The following is an 18,133-nucleotide window of genomic DNA, read 5'->3' on the forward strand; positions in this document are numbered from 1 at the left end:
GACTGTAGTGAGAGATACAGAAGGACACTATATTATTCTTAAAGGATGTATCCAAAAAGTGGATATGACAATTATAAATATCTATGCCCCCAACAGGGGAGCAGCTAGATACATAAGCCAACTCTTAACCAGAATAAAGAGACATATAGATAATAATACATTAATAGTAGGGGACCTCAACACTCTGCTCTCAGCAATAGAAAGATCACCTAAGCAGAAAATCAACAAAGAAACAAGAGCTTTGAATGCCGTACTGGACCAGATGGACCTCATAGATATATATAGAACACTACACCCCAAAACAACAGAATACTCATTCTTTTCGAATGCACATGGAACATTCTCCAGAATAGACCATATGCTGGGTCACAAAACAGGTCTCAACTTATACCAAAAGACTGAGATTATTCCCTGCATATTCTCAGACCACAATGCTTTGAAACTGGAACTCAAACACAAGGAAAAATTTGGAAGAAACTCTAACACTTGAAAACTAAGAACCATCCTGCTCAAGAATGATTGGGTAAACCAGGAAATTAAAAATCAGTTTAAACAATTTCTGGAGACCAATGAGAATGAAAACACATCAGTCCAAAACCTATGGGACACTGCAAAGGTGGTCCTAAGGGGAAAATACATAGCCATCCAAGCTTCACTCAAAAGAATAGAAAATTCTAAAATGCAGTTTTTATATTCTCACCTCAAGAAGCTGGAGCTGGAACAGAAGAACAGGCCTAACCCATGCACGAGAAGGCAGGTGATCAAGATTAGAGCAGAGATCAATGAATTAGAAACCAGGAGCACAGTAGAGCAGATCAATAGAACTAGAAGCTGGTTCTTTGAAAGAATAAATAAGATCGATAAGGCACTGGCCAGACTTATTCAAAAGAATAGAGAAAGGACCCAAATTAATAAAATTATGAATGAAAGGGGAGAGATCACGACCAACACCAATGAAATAGGAAGGATCATTAGAAACTTTTATCAACAGCTTTATGCCAATAAATTAAACAACCTGGAAGAAATGGATGCCTTCTTAAGGCTGAAACAGGAAGAAATTGATTATTTAAACAGACCGATTAATTATGAAGAGATTGAAGCAGTAATCAAAAACCTCCCCAAAAAGAAGAGTCCAGGGCCTGACGGATTCCCCGGGGAATTCTACCAAACATTCAAAGAAGAAATAATACCTATTCTCCTGAAGCTGTTTCAAAAAATAGAAACAGAAGGAAAACTACCAAACTTATTCTATGAAGCCAGTATTACCTTGATCCCCAAACCAGGCAAAGACCCCATCAAAAAGGAGAATTACAGACTGATATCCCTGATGAATGTGGATGCCAAAATTCTCAATAAGATCCTAGCTAATAGGATCCAACAGTACAGGATTATCCATCATGACCAAGTGGGATTCATCCCTGAGATGCAGGAGTGGTTCAACATTCACAAATCGATCAGTGTGATAGATCACATCAACAAGAAAAGAGTCAAGAACCATATGATCCTCTCAATAGATGCAGAAAAAGCATTTGACAAAATACAGCATCCTTTCCTGATTAAAACCCTTCAGAGTGTAGGAATAGCAGGTACATTCCTCAATCTCATAAAAACCATCTATGAAAAGCCTACAGCAAATTTCATTCTCAATGGGGAAAAGCTGGAAGCCTTTCCCTTAAGATCAGGAACACGACAAGGATGCCCACTCTTGCCATTATTATTCAACATAGTACTAGAAGCCCTTGCAACAGCAATCAGACAACAAAAAGGGATAAAAGGTATCCAAATCAGCAAAGAAAAGTCAAACTGTCTCTCTTCACAGATGACATGATACTGTACATAGAAAAACCAAAAGACTCCACCCCTAAACTACTAGAACTTATAGAACAATTCAGTAATGTGGTGGGATATAAAATCAATGCTCAGAAATCAGTTGCATTTCTATACACAAACAATGAGACTGAAGAAAGAGAAATTAGGGAATCCATTCCATTTACAATAGCACCAAAAATCATATGTTATCTCGGAATTAACTTAACCAGAGACGTAAAGGATCTATATTCTAGAAACTGCAAATCACTCTTGAAAGACATTGAAGAAGACACAAAAAGATGGAAAAATATTCCATGTTCATGGATTGGAAGAATAAACATCGTTAAAATGTCTATGCTACCCAGAGCAATCTACACTTTCAATGCCATCCCGATCAAAATACCAATGACATTTTTCAAAGAACTGGAACAAACCGCCCTTAAATTTGTGTGGAACCAGAAAAGACCCCGAATCTCCAAGGAATTGTTGAAAAGGAAAAACAAAGCTGAGGGCATCATGTTGCCAGATTTCAAGCTGTACTACAAAGCTGTGATCACAAAGACAGCATGGTACTGGCACAAAAACAGACACATAGATCAATGGAACAGAATAGAGAACCCAGAAATGGACCCTCGGCTCTTTGGGCAACTAATCTTTGACAAAGCAGGAAAAAACATCCAGTGGAAAAAAGACAGTCTCTTCAATAAATGGTGCTGGGAAAATTGGACAGCTATATGCAAAAGAATGAAACTTGACCACTCTCTCACACCATACACAAAGATAAACTCCAAATGGTTGAAAGACCTCGATGTGAGACAGGAATCCATCAAAATCCTAGAGGAGAACATAGGCAGCAACCTCTTTGACATCGGCCACAGCAACCTTTTTCATGACACATCACCAAAAGCAAGAGAAACAAAAGAAAAAAGGAACTTGTGGGACTTCATCAAGATAAAAAGCTTCTGCACAGCCAAAGAAACAGTCAAAAAAACTAAGAGGCAGCCCACGGAATGGGAGAAGATATTTGCAAATGACACTACAGATAAAAGACTAGTATCCAAGATCTATAAAGAACTTCTCAAACTCAATACACGTGAAACAAATAATCAAATCAATAAATGGGCAGAAGATATGAACAGACACTTTTCCAATGAAGACATACAAATGGCTAACAGACACATGAAAAAATGTTCAAAATCATTAGCCAATCAGGGAAATTCAAATCAAAACCACCTTGAGATGCCACCTTACACCAGTTAGAATAGCAAAAATTGACAAAGCAAGAAACAACAATTGCTGGAGAGGATGTGGAGAAAGGGGAACCCTCTTACACTGTTGATGGGAATGCAAGTTGGTACAGCCACTTTGGAAAACAGTGTGGAGGTCCCTTAAACAGTTAAAAATAGAGCTACCGTATGATCCAGCCATTGCACTACTGGGTATTTACCCCAAAGACACAGACGTAGTGAAGAGAAGGGCCATATGCACCCCAATGTTCATAGCAGCATTGTCCACAATAGCTAAATCGTGTAAGGAGCCGAGATGCCCTTCAACAGATGACTGGATTAAGAGGACGTGGTCCATATATACAATGGAATATTACTCAGCCATCAGAAAGAACGATTACCCAACATTTGCAGCAGCATGGATGGGACTGGAGGAGATTTTGCTAAGTGAAAGAAGTCAAACAGAGAAAAACAATTATCATATGGTTTCACTCATTTATGGAACATAAGAAATAGCAGGAAGATAGTAGGAGAAGGAAGTGAAGAATGAAGGGGGGAAAACAGAAGGGGGAATGAACCATGGGAGACTATGGACTCTGGGAAACAAACTGAGGGTTTCAGAGGGGAGGGGGGGTGGAGGATTGGGATAGACTGGTGATGGGTATTAAGGAGGACACATATTGCAGGGTGCACTGGGTGTTATATGCAAGTAATGAATCATGGAACATTTCATCAAAAACTGGGGATGTACTGTATGGTGACTAATATAACAAAATAAATATTAGTTAAAAAAAAAAGAGCTCTAGCCTTCTAGATTCCCTGACCCAGATCTCCCTTTGCTGGAGGAGTGGAGGATGGCATCTTAGTCATGACTTTCTCCAGCACACCACCAACCAGTGACACTGACTGGGAAGATGGATGGACCAGAGGCAACTGGGTTCTGGGATACATTGATTACTAGGAGAGCTGCTCAGAGAGAGGGTGGAGGGGCAGGGTGGCTGCTGCCATCAGTGCAGAGAGCTAGACTGATGGCGACATTTAAGGAGCAGCAGGTGCATCCGGGTGCTCAGGAAAACATGCTGAGCAGCAGGACACATGCATATGTGTGGGGTATAAATAATTTCTAATTAGTAACTTGATTTTGGAAGAAGTTTTTCAAGACAGGAATGCAGGAATAGGTATTATTTATTATGTTTGGAGGTTGGGAGGGAGCAGGAAGCTTGGAAATCATAGACCAACTCTGCCTCATGAACTGGAGACCCTAGAAAAGGATCCCAGAATCTTAGAAATCAGAAAAGGAATGTTGATAGGTCTCTGTGTCCAGTCTTCTGTCTCCAACTAGTTGATTGGCAAAGGGCTGAAGCCCAACAGAAATCAATACAGAAAAGTTTCATAAGTGGGTACTAATAGCTCAGCTGTCAAGGCCATTACTCATACTGGTAAGAGGAGTGAGTAACCCATTCCAGGAAGTTCTGTCCACTTGAGAGCTGGCCTTCACTCTGCTTTTACTTTCTCTCTATGCTTTTCTGCCTCTCAAAGTCAAAATGCTCCCTTGAAACTGCCTGGGTAAATCCTTACATGTCAGGTCCCAAACCAAATGTCCAGATGTGAAAAGCATAGGCATCAGCCCCTCCCAAACGATAAACTCCCCACAGTGAAAATTCTATCACTCACTACTAGGCAAATGACTGCGTGTTCTCTGGGGTATTTCCCTTGATTATTTTGAGATAAATTTTTATTTCGTAGGTTCATCTCTCCATCTAAACATCCATTCTCTCTTTAATTTATATATATATGAATGTATATACACATACACATACATGTTTATACATGGAAATATATAAAATATATGTAAAGTTAGTGGAATATATGAAATACAAAAATACATATTTTTACACATATAAATTATATAATACATATATTTTATACACACACGTATATATATTATAAAAATGTAGCTATAAGACTGATTTGTTTTTGTAGTATGCTTAAAGTCATACCCAAGGATAAATGGCTTGATGTCTGCATAAGGCATATCACAAGGGAAATCACAAGGCCCTCTGGTCCCAAGAATAAGAACTAGATTTGAGGAGAGAGCGTGCCGGGTGCCTGGGTGATTTGGGTGGACATCACAGAGGGCAATGTGAATTGGGCTTTGAGGAATGGCAGAATCTGTCTATTTGGAGGGCCGGAGGAGGCATTCACTGGAGTATTCCATCTTTTGGGGAATGTCACCCTGTTCAAAAGCATTTGTCTTCCCTCCTTTCTCCTGTGGCACTGTCTCTGAAATGGGCATCCTTGGTTCCTTCCTTCTTGGGAAAGAGGACATTTATGCAGATGGGGAGCTGTGCCATGGAGATCCTTTCTCTTTTCATGGCTTCTCACATGGAAGCAGCACATCTGTGATTGTATTGGGCTACAGAGAGGGTCAGGAGGAACCAGGGTTAAATATGAGGGTCCTTAGTTGGGGTTCCATATGCCTGGCTTGCTTAGATGGTGCCTGCCAATTTTATGTCTGTTAGCCTGGTATTCTGTCCAAAGTAGCACTTCCTTTCCTTATCAAAAGAATCCCCATTTATATGGCACATTACATGGTCCCCCCCCCCCCCATCTACTGCAGAGAGCAGGAGGAAAAGGAAGATGAGTGATAGAGGTCTTTAACAGAAACTCTCCTGGAAAAGGATTTAGTCTTGGGGTCTAGCCGTGTTGGTCAATATGACCTTGGGCTAATATGTAGCAACAACTTCCTCATGAAAGACTGATTTAATAAGAACCTGGTTGACTGTCAGAGGCCCTCAAACCCATCCTCTTGTCCAGGTCAAGCTCACCCACCCCAGAGGTGGCTGGCATGGGTCTGGAGGGTGCTGGGTATGCTCTGGCTGGAGATGCACTGGGCATGTAGTGTGCCAACAGAATTCACAATTGGGTTCTGACCAGGTTGAGGGAGACTCCACAGGGTTCCCAACCTAGCCACAAATAGCAGTAATGGCAAATTCTAACCTTGCACCTATGTTCCCCTCCGTCTCCTGGTGGGACACCTCAGGATCCAGATGGAAGGCAAAGAGATTTGACCAACAGCTCGATAGTCCGACTTCCCACTCTTTGGCCACTTGTTCTTAGAGGAGGTCACTTGATTCCTCCAGACTTCAGTTTCCTCCTTGTAAATAAAATGAGATAATGCTACCACCCAGGCTACTTTTTCTAATTGTTTGTAATGTTTCTTAATTGCTTTCAGCAGTCAAAACCTTTCAGGGGCAAGGGCTTATCTTGCTGGGTTTCTCCTGGGAAGCTTGGCAAATCCTGCCCTGGCCTTGGGCAGATTGCTATTCATCTTCCTCCAGTCTCAGGTCTGCTGCACAGCCCCCACCGAGCAGGAAGGAAGGCATCCCAAAGGCCTAGGAGGTCCTCTCTTTAGAAGTCAGGCTGACAACAGGCAGATCAGTAAAAGCCCGAGGCCAACCTTTAGGTACTAATCTTAAAGCAGACTTGAGCAACATCACATTTTAAGTGACTTTACTTGCTTTCGTTTTTCGTTTTATGTTTTCAGCCAATATTTATTGTACATGTCTACATGCCAGACCCTGTATAAAAACTCGGCATGCAAGATCTCATTTCATCCTTCTGGCACCCCATCAGGCAAGGTGCTGTGATTATCCGTAGTTTGCAGATGCAGGGCCACACCCCTAATGAGTGGAGAAGTCAAGGTTCCAAACCAGTTCTATCTGCCCAGCAAGCTGGCCTGCCTATAGGGCCACAAGCATCGTTGGGGGCATTCCTGGAGCATGGGGTTTCCTTCCTGGTTCTCCCAAAAACTTGCTGCTCTCTCAAGCCCTGTGTCTCGTTGTCACGGGGAATTTTTCCCTGAACGTTTCATGTGCAGGGCACATAGGGGGCCACCAGCAACACGAAGAAATGGATGATTCAGTCCCTGGTCCCAGGACCTATATCCAGCTTGGGAGACCAGGACTGTCAATAGTTTAAGGTAACGTACACTGCCATGCATGGGCCATTACTGTTCTGTGAGCCCCTTCGTCCCCATCTACCTCTCAAATCTTTTTATCCGTCAGATGTGAGTGACCCAATGGCCACCTCTCCATGAGGCCATCTAAGATGTGTCCCCATCTCTATCAGCAAGGTGAATTTTCTTTTGTATTATAGTCACTTATGTCCCCTTGTAGATTGAAAACCCTTATTAGGACAGAGATGTGTTTTATTTGTCTTTACACAGTGTCTTAAAATTTTAGCTATTTTGAGTGTTTATTCTGTGCCAGGCAGTGGGCTGAGCACTTTACATGCCCTACCTCATCTAATTCTCACAATAACACTCAAATCTCCTTCCCACTGATGAGGAAGTGGAGGCACAGGGGCTAACACGTGTGGCTGGAGGTCACAGAGCTGGCACCGTCCGTGTGGCTTTGTAGCTCACTACTGCACACAGGGAGGCTGGCACAGATTGAACTGCTGGCAGCCGTCAGCACTTGAGGTGGAAGAACAAGGGCACACTGCCATCACCACTTTCTCCACTGCCTCCCTCACCACAGGCCCTCAAAACGTCCAGCGAGTCACCACCAGCCACCTTGAGGTGGCTTGCCCAGAAGTGGGCTCACTGCTTATCCCAGCTCTGGGAAAAAGGATCTCATCAGTGAGGTGGCCCAAGACCAAAGAGCAGGGGCAGTTCTGAGATTGTAAGGTGCCCTAGGAAAAGGGACACCTGGAAGTGATCCAAGCTCGGGAAGACAGCTTCTGTCGCTGTGAAAATTCAGTCATCAGGTAAGGTTGAATCTTGACCTCTCACAACCTCTCGCACTGCAATTCTGCCCTTGCAGCCATTCAGAATTCAAAATTCCTGGCGTGACTTCCAACAGGTCTGGATCTCTGCCTTCTGGCATTTGCAGATGCTCCCCTTCCTCCCTCTTCACATCACTACAGCTGAGCTATTCTCCATTGCTTCCATCCTGCTTTTGCCCCTGTACCTGCGCTACTAGGGTGTTAAGAGTTACAAGAGGAGTAACTCCTCTTGGTAGCCTTTTGGATAGTGATGCACAGGGCAGGGATGTCTGCTGGGGTTTGAATGGCTGGGGGGAGGAGCACTGAGGCAGTCCCATCAGATAAGCCTCCCTGTGCTGAAGCCCAGCTCCTTCAGAGACCAGTCACATGGCTAACACTCATCCCGGCCCTCTGCACCTGTCTCTTGTCCTGCAGGTGAGGACACAGGGCAGGTTCTGACCTCCCAGGACTTTGCTGTGCAGACACCCAACGTCAGTTCTGTAGACAAGCGTTGCACCACAGACTAGCTTATCTCCAGCCACACTCCCTCCCTTGGGACTCATTCTCACCCCTACTGGAACTCTTGCCTCTACTCTGCATCTAGCCCTCCTGTCCTTCTGCCCTGCCTGCCTTTTATTTATACTTTTCCTCTCTTGCTCTCTCCCTGTCCTCTAAGCTTTAATTCCCATTTTTCTTATGGGTGGGGAAAAGGTTAAAGAAGGAGTGGGGCATGAATAAGGAGTGTTCCCTCACTTGGGAGTTCGGCTTCTCCCTCCCCGCCCCCAACATCCAGACTGGCACTGCGCCTCCCCTGTGCCTCCAGTGCTGTCTGCTCACCTGGGAGCCCGCACATTTCCTGCTGCAGCCTGATTAGATGGCGTGATGCAGCCCTGTACTGCTGAGCCACCTCTTAAATCAGATGATCACTTAGCACAATCACCTCATTATGAGAAGTTTAGCGCTATTGTAGCATTACGTACACTTTTCCAATTGATTTTGGGCAGAAAAGGATTCAATTGTTATGGGGTTCTACATGTCGAGCTTGCATGCACATTACATTTTTAGAAAATCAATGGCTGGCTTTGGAGGCATTTATTAGGCTGGAGCTCTAATTAGAAACCCACAGCATCATCAAAACTAAGGATGTACTGTATGGTGACTAACATAACATTATAAAACATTATTATAAAAAATAAATTAAATACATAAAATTAAAAAAATGAAAAAAGAAACCCACAGCTGGTTCAGCAAGGTGGACGGTTATCTAGGAAGAAGTGGAAGAGGAAGCAAGTTGGAGAAAGTACTAGAAGGGGATGCCCCCTCTGTTTTTACCCTGGAAGCCTAATACAGGGTTCGTAAGTTTGAAAGAGAACTTTGGAGGTGTTCACATGTCCCTGTTCTACAGGTAAGGCCAAAGATGCCCAACCCAGAGGTGCTCAATCCAGCCAGTGCTATTTCCTCAATATGCACTAAAGTTGACTCTTCCTGGATGGGTCTTTTGATTAATGTTACTAGGAATTCCCTGGCAGGGATCTGCCTGGTTACAGGGCTACTTGTAGGCCACAATTCAAATTTTTAGGACTGAAAACCAAGCCATACGTACCAGGGTCTTCCTTCTCAGTATTCATCCAGGCTGATGGGAGCCCAAGCTGGTGATTTTTCTGCCTGTTTCCTCATGGGCATCACCACTGGGCCACCCCATACCCTGATGTTGGCAGCTGCCATTGACTTTCCTTTGTTCCATTTTCTTAATATTAGCTCCTGAGAAGTGTTTTCCGTTGACTTTTACCTAGGGCTTCTGTTTTTTTCTTTGAAGGCTTCATCCTTCCTCCTGCCCCAACCTGCCTTCCTAAGGCCTCCTCAAACTCCTTCCCTTTGCCCTTTTTCCTCACTATTTACGTATTGCCCACTTCTGGGAAGTTAGGCATACAAACTACCCTAAATTTTACATAAATGGTGACCGAGGCAATCATCTGAATTAAGTGGGCAGGAGGTTGCCAGAAGACCAAGAACCTGGTGAAAACAGCACACTGTCCTGCCAGAACAAAAGTTGCCTTCTCTTGCACGATCTTATAATTGAACCAAGCAGAACCTCCTGCCTGGCCTCAGATGGAACCTGTCTCTCTGGGCATCATTCTGCTAATGTAGCTCATGGGAGCCTACAAGGGGCTTCAGGAAGGAGGGGATGGAAAGAACAATAGAAAGCATCCATGCTACTGTAGGAAAAGAACTCCAGTGCATGTGACAGAATAGCAGCGTGAACCCATGAGTACAATTTGGTGGAAGAGGTGATAGAATATACGGGGTTCTGGGATTATAGAAGTGTGATGCCTTTTGGCCCCATTCTTTCAGAGATTAGGAGGGGGCAATATTCATAATGAAGGTAAATTGGGTTGAGTGGAGGGCATCCAAAAGTGGATCTCAAGGGATAGGTTATTGTTATGGGTTGTCCCCCCCAAAAGTTATATTGAAATCCTAACTTCTAGTACCTCAGAAAGTCACCTAATTTGGAAATGGAGTCCTTGCAGATGTAATTAGTTAAGATAAGGTCATAATGGTGTAGGATGGGCCCATAATCCAATGTGATTGGTGTTCATATAAGAAGAGGAGGCAGACACAGTGGAAATGCCATGTGAAGAAGAGACAGAGATTTCAGTGATGCATGTACAAGCCAACGGATGCCAGCAAACCACCAGATGACAGGAGGGAGGTATGGGGCAGATCCTCCCTCAGAGCCTCCAGAGAACCAACACTGTCCACACCTCAGTTTTAGGTTTTTCACTTCCAGAACTGAGAGAATAAATTTTAAACCACCAAGTTTGTGGCAGGCAATTCGTTATGGCAGCCCTAGGAAACTGATGCCGTTATCAAAGGGAAATTAGACCTTGTAATCAGTGTATGCATTTTCCACATTACTGGAGCCAGAAAAATGAGGTGATACATGAGAGATTGAAGATGGTAGCCAACAAAAATGCTGGTTCTCATTCTGGTTCCAGTACAAAATGACAATTCAGTCTCTGGTGACATCATCATCATCATCATCATAATAATAAATAACAACAACAACAACAATAGGGACTATTTTGAAAGCTAATGAAAGTACCAGAATAAGTCGGCCGTTTGGACTGCTTTTCCTTTTGTACTAGTAAAAATTTATCATTGATAAACTTTATCAAGAAAGCAAAGTCGTATCATTTACAATCAAAAGGTACCCTAAACATTTCCTGGATTTTTTAAAAAAGATTTTTATTTATTTATTTGGGGGGGTAGAAGGATAAGAAGACTCCCTGCTGAATGGGGAGCCCAGCATGGGGCTAGATCCCAGGACCCTGAGATCATGACCTGAGCCGAAGTCAGACGCTTAACTGACTGAGCCACATAGGCACATCTACATTCCTGTTTTAAAAAGATGATATCTATATTTTTAGAATATTCATTGAAGATTGCTAGTAATGCTTTCCTGGAAATGACTATCATTCATTCTGAAGTAGTCTCTGTTTATTTATTTTTAATTTTACATTTTTATTGGTCCTTGAAGTTCACAGCCTGGGAACTGCTATGTAAGCTTTTAGCCGGGCATCTTCAAGTCTGTCCTCTACTTGAAATCTCTGAAACCCCCAGACCAGGGGTTCTCAAGCTGGAGTGACTGAACCCCTCAGGGGACATTTGGCAATATTGTAAGCACTTGGGGAGAAGGGTGCTATAGGCCTCAGTTGGTAGAGGTCAGGGGTGCTGCTCAACACCCTCCAATGTACAAGACAGCATCCCCCAAATAAAGAATTATCCAGCCCAAAATGTCAGTAGCGCTAAATTTGAGAAACCCTGCTCTAGACCAATCTAACGTTTCTCCCTTATGATATTATTAGCATATTCTGTGTGCTTTGATTCTGGACATGCGTTATCAAGTTTTGTATTGTTTTCTAATTGTTTCCATGTTTAAATGGATGTGAGTTTCAATCCCAGCCCTTTTCTATTGTATAATTTTGGCCATGTCACTCAACTATTTTATGTTTCAACATTCCTATCTGTAAAATGAGATAATAATAATATTTAACTTGAGGGTCGTTTTAATAATTCAAGTCAATTCACATCAATAATGCATTAATCGACATTTGCTTAGTGTTTGCCATGGGCTAAGGACCGTGCTAAATGCTTTAAGTGTGTTTTCTCTCTCTTTAGAACAACTCTATATAGTTAGTATAATGACTACCCTTTCATTTATGTACATTTGGTAAACTGTAGCCATTTCCATAATCACTGTTTCGTCCAGGTGGGTGCTCAGTGCTGGATACACAAACGGTGGAAGGAGGACTGTCCTCTAGACTCTTGGCCATGGGCACCTGATTGAGCTGTCTTGGCCCTGGGTCGCCATCTAGTTGGCAGGGGATTAGTTCAGCACCATATCCATATGTCTCCTGCTCCTCCTCAAACCAGCATGCTGACCCAGGCATGTCTTTCTCATGGAGTAAGAGAACAAGTTTCATTGGGCATGTCCATTTAAAGCCTTTGCTTATTTCAGGACTGCTAACATCCCATTAACCAAAGCAAGAGGGAGCCCCCTGCAAAATGATATGGCAAAGGGTATGGATCAGGGAAGCATAAAACATTAGGGTCATTAATGCAATCTACCACAGGTTTGCAACTCAAATCCATTCAGTCAATCCCACTCTCGCTGCTCAGAAGGAAGCTGTGGGGCTTTTGTTCTGCCAGAGGATAAGTGTTGGGTTTGGAAGAAGTTCCCCTTCCCTTCTGTGCAGCATGAATTCTGGGATGTGGGATATTGAAGTTTCCTGTCCAGGGCCCTGCACTGTCTTGCAATGGGTTTCTGGCTGGGGCAGGCTAGCCCAATATTTCCCAAGACGCCAAAGAAAGGCAGGGAAAATTCTCCCTCACTGTCAGCTAATCAAGCATTGAGAGAGAGAGAGAGAGAGAGAGAGAGAGAGATATTAAGCCAGGAGCAGGGGGAAGGGCCACTTTGAAAAGACTTTAGAAAGCCTTCTTTCCCATCTGTTCAGCTCGTGGGAAGGCTCTGTTTTCCGTACTTAAAGGATTTGTAAATTCATTACCAACAAGTAAAATGTACAAAGCACACACAGAGACATAGAGGTCTGATTCACCATCTGCTGGGGAGTTGCATCCATGCAAACAGAGTGGTGCTGTTGTTCCTGTCAGTGAGTGGGGTGGACGCCGGCCCACCCAGACCCAAGAGATGCTGCAGGGCAGGGTTCTTCCATCATAGTTTACTGCACATGGGGAAGGAGCTCTGTTTATGGGTCCTGAAACCTGCCACATTCCCTCTTTCTCCCACTGAAACCTCTTGAGCTGGAGAAAGCCTATAGTTTGCCATAAAATATAGGAGAACATCTTCTTAGCTTCTGCAGACTCTGAACAAAATTGGGTCAGAGTGCATTTCAGGCTGCTGGAGTTCCAGAACTCCCAGCCTCAATGGTTTTAGGTTGGCTGAATGTTGGTGGGAAGGGCCACTGTCATGGCTCTCTCTCCGGCTAAGGAGATCTGCTTCCAAAGCACTATTCTAACCTCTGTTCTTGCTGCTTTCAGAGAACTACATTCAGGGCTGGTCCTAGAAAAAAGTGTGAATGAGGGAAGTTTGTGCTTGACTCCCTGTGGTATTGGCCTTCTGGCACCCTGCTCCCTTGCGCTGCCTCTTAGCAACGACAGCTGTGCCCGCTTTACTGGGCTCCCCGAATCTGAGAACACCCCCAGACTTCACCACTGGGGAGAAAGGAGGAGCTCCATGCCAAAGGAGTGGTACCGTTGCTCCTTATGCCCTGCCTTTACGCCCCAACGTAAACACCCCAAGGTCTGCCATGTCCATGATTCCACCAGCTGCACTCCATGCAGACAGAGGTTTCTGAATTGCTGCTTTGGGGTGTGAACACGTTCCTCCAGGACTAGGCCTGCCTCACTCTTGCCAGTCCTTCCAGAGAAGAGTTCTGACCCTAAAGTCCAGACTAGCAGCTAGTGCCCAGACACCACACCTGACATTGCCTGCCTATCTCAATTTCCCTAATTGCCATGCTTCACCCCTGCCAATAAGAATGCCCTGTTAGCCTGGATGACCTTTCTGATGGCCCACCTAGACTCCTCATAACATCTGTCTCCTCCTTAAGGCTCTTTGCTCAGCTCAACCATTTGGGCTCCTGTGTATTGACTGTGGACTGACTGGCCGCAGATGTCACAGATGTCTGTTCTACGGAGACAGTGCCATAGGTCTCCTCGGGGCCCACTGTCCTGCTGTCTGCTGGCTGCCTAGGCTTCTTCCTTGTTACGTGTTCCCCAGGTATGTCTCCTCATCTTCCTGCCAGAATGATTGGAATGCTCTGTGTCCTGACACATAAAAAAGATAGAGTCCGGGACTCCCTATAATGGCCCAGTCCAGCCACTTTCTAGCTGAGAGACAATTCATTCATTTCATTAGTTGTGGAGCACAGCACCAGGTATATTTTTAAGTGTTGGATAAGCAAGCTAGGCAGGACCCCTGCCATCAGGCAACATACGTTGCAATTGAGGGGAGAAAGATAATAAAATTTGAGTAAGAAAAGAAAACAGAGAATTATATAACAAAAATAGCCCTGGATAACTGAACAGTATGTCATTGAGATGGGAGTAGGGTTGAAGAACGGCTTGAAATAAAGAAGCTGGCTAAGTTCTCTAAGCAGGTGCTCTTGGCAGAGACCTGTATTATGAGAAGGACTTAGCAACCCAATGAACTGGGAAAAAAGTTCCAGGCAAGGCAACAGTGAGTGCAAAGGTCCTGAGGTGAGAATGATCTTAATGTATTCCCGGAACAGAAAGAGGGCCTGGGTTGGTGTAGCCCAGTGAATAGCACAGGCAGTGTTGCCCTGAGGGTGGAGAGATAGGCAGGGACTGGACGACTTGGGCATCGCGTTGTGGGAAGCACATTACAATGCAATGGTAAGCGTGTATAACATTTTAGGCAAGAGAGAAATATAATCTGATTTACATTTTAAAGGAACATGCTGGCTGCTGCAGGGATATCAGGGAAGTGATGCTGGTGACTTGGACTCCAGTGATAGCAGTGCAGATGGTGAGAGACGGGCTGTTTGGGGATATATTTCCAAGTAGAGACAACAGGACTCACTGATATATTGGATGTGAGCTAGAGAAAAGAAGCATCAAGGATAACCACGAAAATGTCCCCTAACTGCCATGAACTCTGGTGTCCTCACTGTAACTATAATATATAATTATTATATATTTGATGGGCATTAAACAATATAGAGCCAAATAATTGAATGTGTGCCTGGCTCTAATGATGAAGATCTTATTTCAGCAACAAAACAAACAAGTGAAAAATGTACCTCTAGTGCCCTGGCCTGCCCAGGGACAATAACTCGGTGTAGATTGTTAGACTCACTATGTATTCTTCCTCCCCCAGGCTAGGCCTCTGAACATGCAGTCCTGGAATGCCATTCTCCCTTCACCCACCTTCACCTGGCATGTCCTTATTCACCCTTCATGTCCCAGCTAGACTTGAATCTTCAAGCACTTCCTAAGACATGACTGGGTTCCCCTTCTCTGTTCCTGCTACTCAAATTGCTGGGTTGCTTGTCTACTTTTCTTCTTAGGTGATAGTTCTGAGGACTGGATATAACCCCCTCAAGGCCTAGGAATTTCTAGCTTATGGCAGAGACCCCAGTTTGTTGAATAGGTCAAGAAGCCTACCTCCCCCCCATATCCCACCCTCTTAGCTACCTTGCTCTTTTCCCTTAGAACTAAGCTGTTGTAGTCTTCTGCACTCCCCTAGTCCTCTCTGTCTGCCTAAATCCCAATCAAACTTCAAGACCAGTTCAAGAGCCCTCTGCTCCATTGAGCTCCCAGGTCATGCTAGAACTACTCACTTTTCCTTACTACTCTGTGCAAAGAGTTGACAGAGCAGGCCTGATGCTGTTATCCTTAGGAAGCCTGCTTATAAGGTTAGTCCTTGGCTGGCATCTGGAAACATGGCTGGTGAATAGATCCCTGCTCTCATATAATACTTTCCCTAAGTGATAAGAGTGACTCACACTGCCTAGAACACATACTTTCCCTCTGGGAAGCTGGAGTTTTGGTATAAGCTAGGTACATGCATAAATATGTGCCTATGTGACCAGCCGTAATAATAATCTTGGGCACTGAGTCTTTAATGGACTTCCTTGGGCAGAAATATTGCACATGCATCGCTACATTTTTGTTGCTAGGTGAAGAGTGTGCTCTGCATGCTCAGTCTTGGGAAGGAGAAGGCATGGGGAAATCTGCACATGGATCCCTCCACATCCCACCTGTGTCTTTTCGCCTTCTGATCCAGCTGTGTGTCCTTATCACATCATTGAAATAAACATTAGCTATGAGTACAATTATATACTGAGACCTGTGAGTCCTCGTAATGAATGTCCAAGCATGTTCTTGGAGGCCACAGCACATGCTCGTTTGGAACCTTAGCATTATTGTATCATTATGTAACTGCTTTCTACTGTTATATAACTGATTTTTATATGTAAGCTTTTGCATTCCTTCCCACAAGATCCTGAAAGACAGAAATATGCCTGTATGTACTTATATCCCATGCAACTCATTGCACAGAATACCCAGCAGGAACCCAAGAAATACCTGTTGAAAGAATGAATGAATAAACGAAAGAAACATCAAGGTTACTGGTGGTTGGAGCAGTGGCCTCATGGCAGACTGTGGGCAGGTAGCTGAGATGCTCTAATGCTATTAGTGGTGTCCTAACTCCTGGGGCAAAAGGAAGCTGAATTGATTAGGCTTTAGTAGGGTTTCCAAGTAATTCCTGGTATCAGAAGGCAGCCAAGGAAGGCTCTGCTAAAACACCCAAGAGATAGAGACTGCTGTGCACAATTGCAAGACGAAACAGCTATGATAGACACAGAGCTGTTTGCATACTGTGTATCTGGATCCCAGGGGCTCTCCGCCTCAGCATTGTATCCTGTACCAGAGTGCTGTTTGTTTGCATATTTATACCACCAGAATTGTAGGGGGGTGATCATATATGTACACAGAGATACTTCTCTGCATTTACTTGCAAAATTACATGAGCGCGCTAATGCTTACATGTGCATGAACACACGTTTCACGTATGCCTGTGCGTATGTGTGAAATCTGAGTTTGCATAGGCTTGCAAGCATAATTACATGAGTTCATGCATTTGGAGTGTGCGGGCGTGTGTATTTGTTGTACCCATGCACACCAAAGTGAGCCTATGCACGCACATGCACATGCATACTGATCTTTTCTTATCTGCTCTGCGCTGAGCACAGACAGCTGCTTTAATAACACCTACAGCTGAGCAAGTACACTAACTGCTGTGGCCCCACCGTGCTATCAGGATTGCTTCAGCCCTTTCAGGATTACCAGTGCTCAGAGCAGTTTAAATATATCTCTACTCCTAATCCCTAAACAAAGATGCAATGATTTCTACTAAATATGTTGGATTATTTATTAAGATAAAGTCAAGGATATGAGAAGCCACGTCTGGTGGAACACTGATTGCTATTCAAAATGGGAGATCATGAAACCAGATGCACCTCCGTTCCAGGGGGGAGGGAGGAGGTTAAAGGAAAAGGAAAGTCAGCAAATGATTAAAACAGCCTGTTTCCTAGAGGCAGAGCAGTCACAGTCATGGGTGACAGCAGCTTATGCAAATACACCAGTGTAGGGTGAGAGGGGAACCACCGGAGGTCCTCACCAGCACTGGGATAAAACTGGGCTATTCTGCAGGGATCATGGACCAAGAACCAGGCCTCGAGTAAGAATCCTCTGTAAGAGTGTTAGGAGAGTTAAGCAACTCATACTTTCAAGGAATTCCAGTGCAGTGATAGGACAGGAGAATGAGGAGAGTCACCACTAGCCCAGAGGAAATTTAGGAGCAAATTTGGAGGATGCTCCCCATTCTCCAGGTGCAGGCAGCCATGTACCAGGAAGCATAGCTTAATAAGTAGATTTATGAGCATTTCAGCCCACAAGTACCCGTGTATAGTGAGCCTACATGAGCAGATATCACACTCTGAAAACGGAAAAGGCTAGAGGGGTGAATGTGGGTGAAGCACTGCCTGCCCCAAGGAGCAAGTAGGCCAAATGCAAGAAGCTCAAAGAGACTGTTTCTCCCATCGGGTCCACCACCACTGGTGCCACGGTATTTTTTTGTCTTCTATCCCTATTCCCCTAGCCCTCCTGCTGCTCTCAACGGGGAGTTTTTGGTACGTAGAAATTGCTCAGACTTGGAATCTGAAGAGAGTTATACTCATTAACAGCTACAGTTTTCTGTGTAAGCTTGGATGGGTAACTTAACT

The sequence above is a fragment of the Ursus arctos genome, unplaced genomic scaffold (assembly GCF_023065955.2).
Source record: "Ursus arctos isolate Adak ecotype North America unplaced genomic scaffold, UrsArc2.0 scaffold_11, whole genome shotgun sequence".
Classification (NCBI taxonomy): Eukaryota; Metazoa; Chordata; class Mammalia; order Carnivora; family Ursidae; genus Ursus; species Ursus arctos.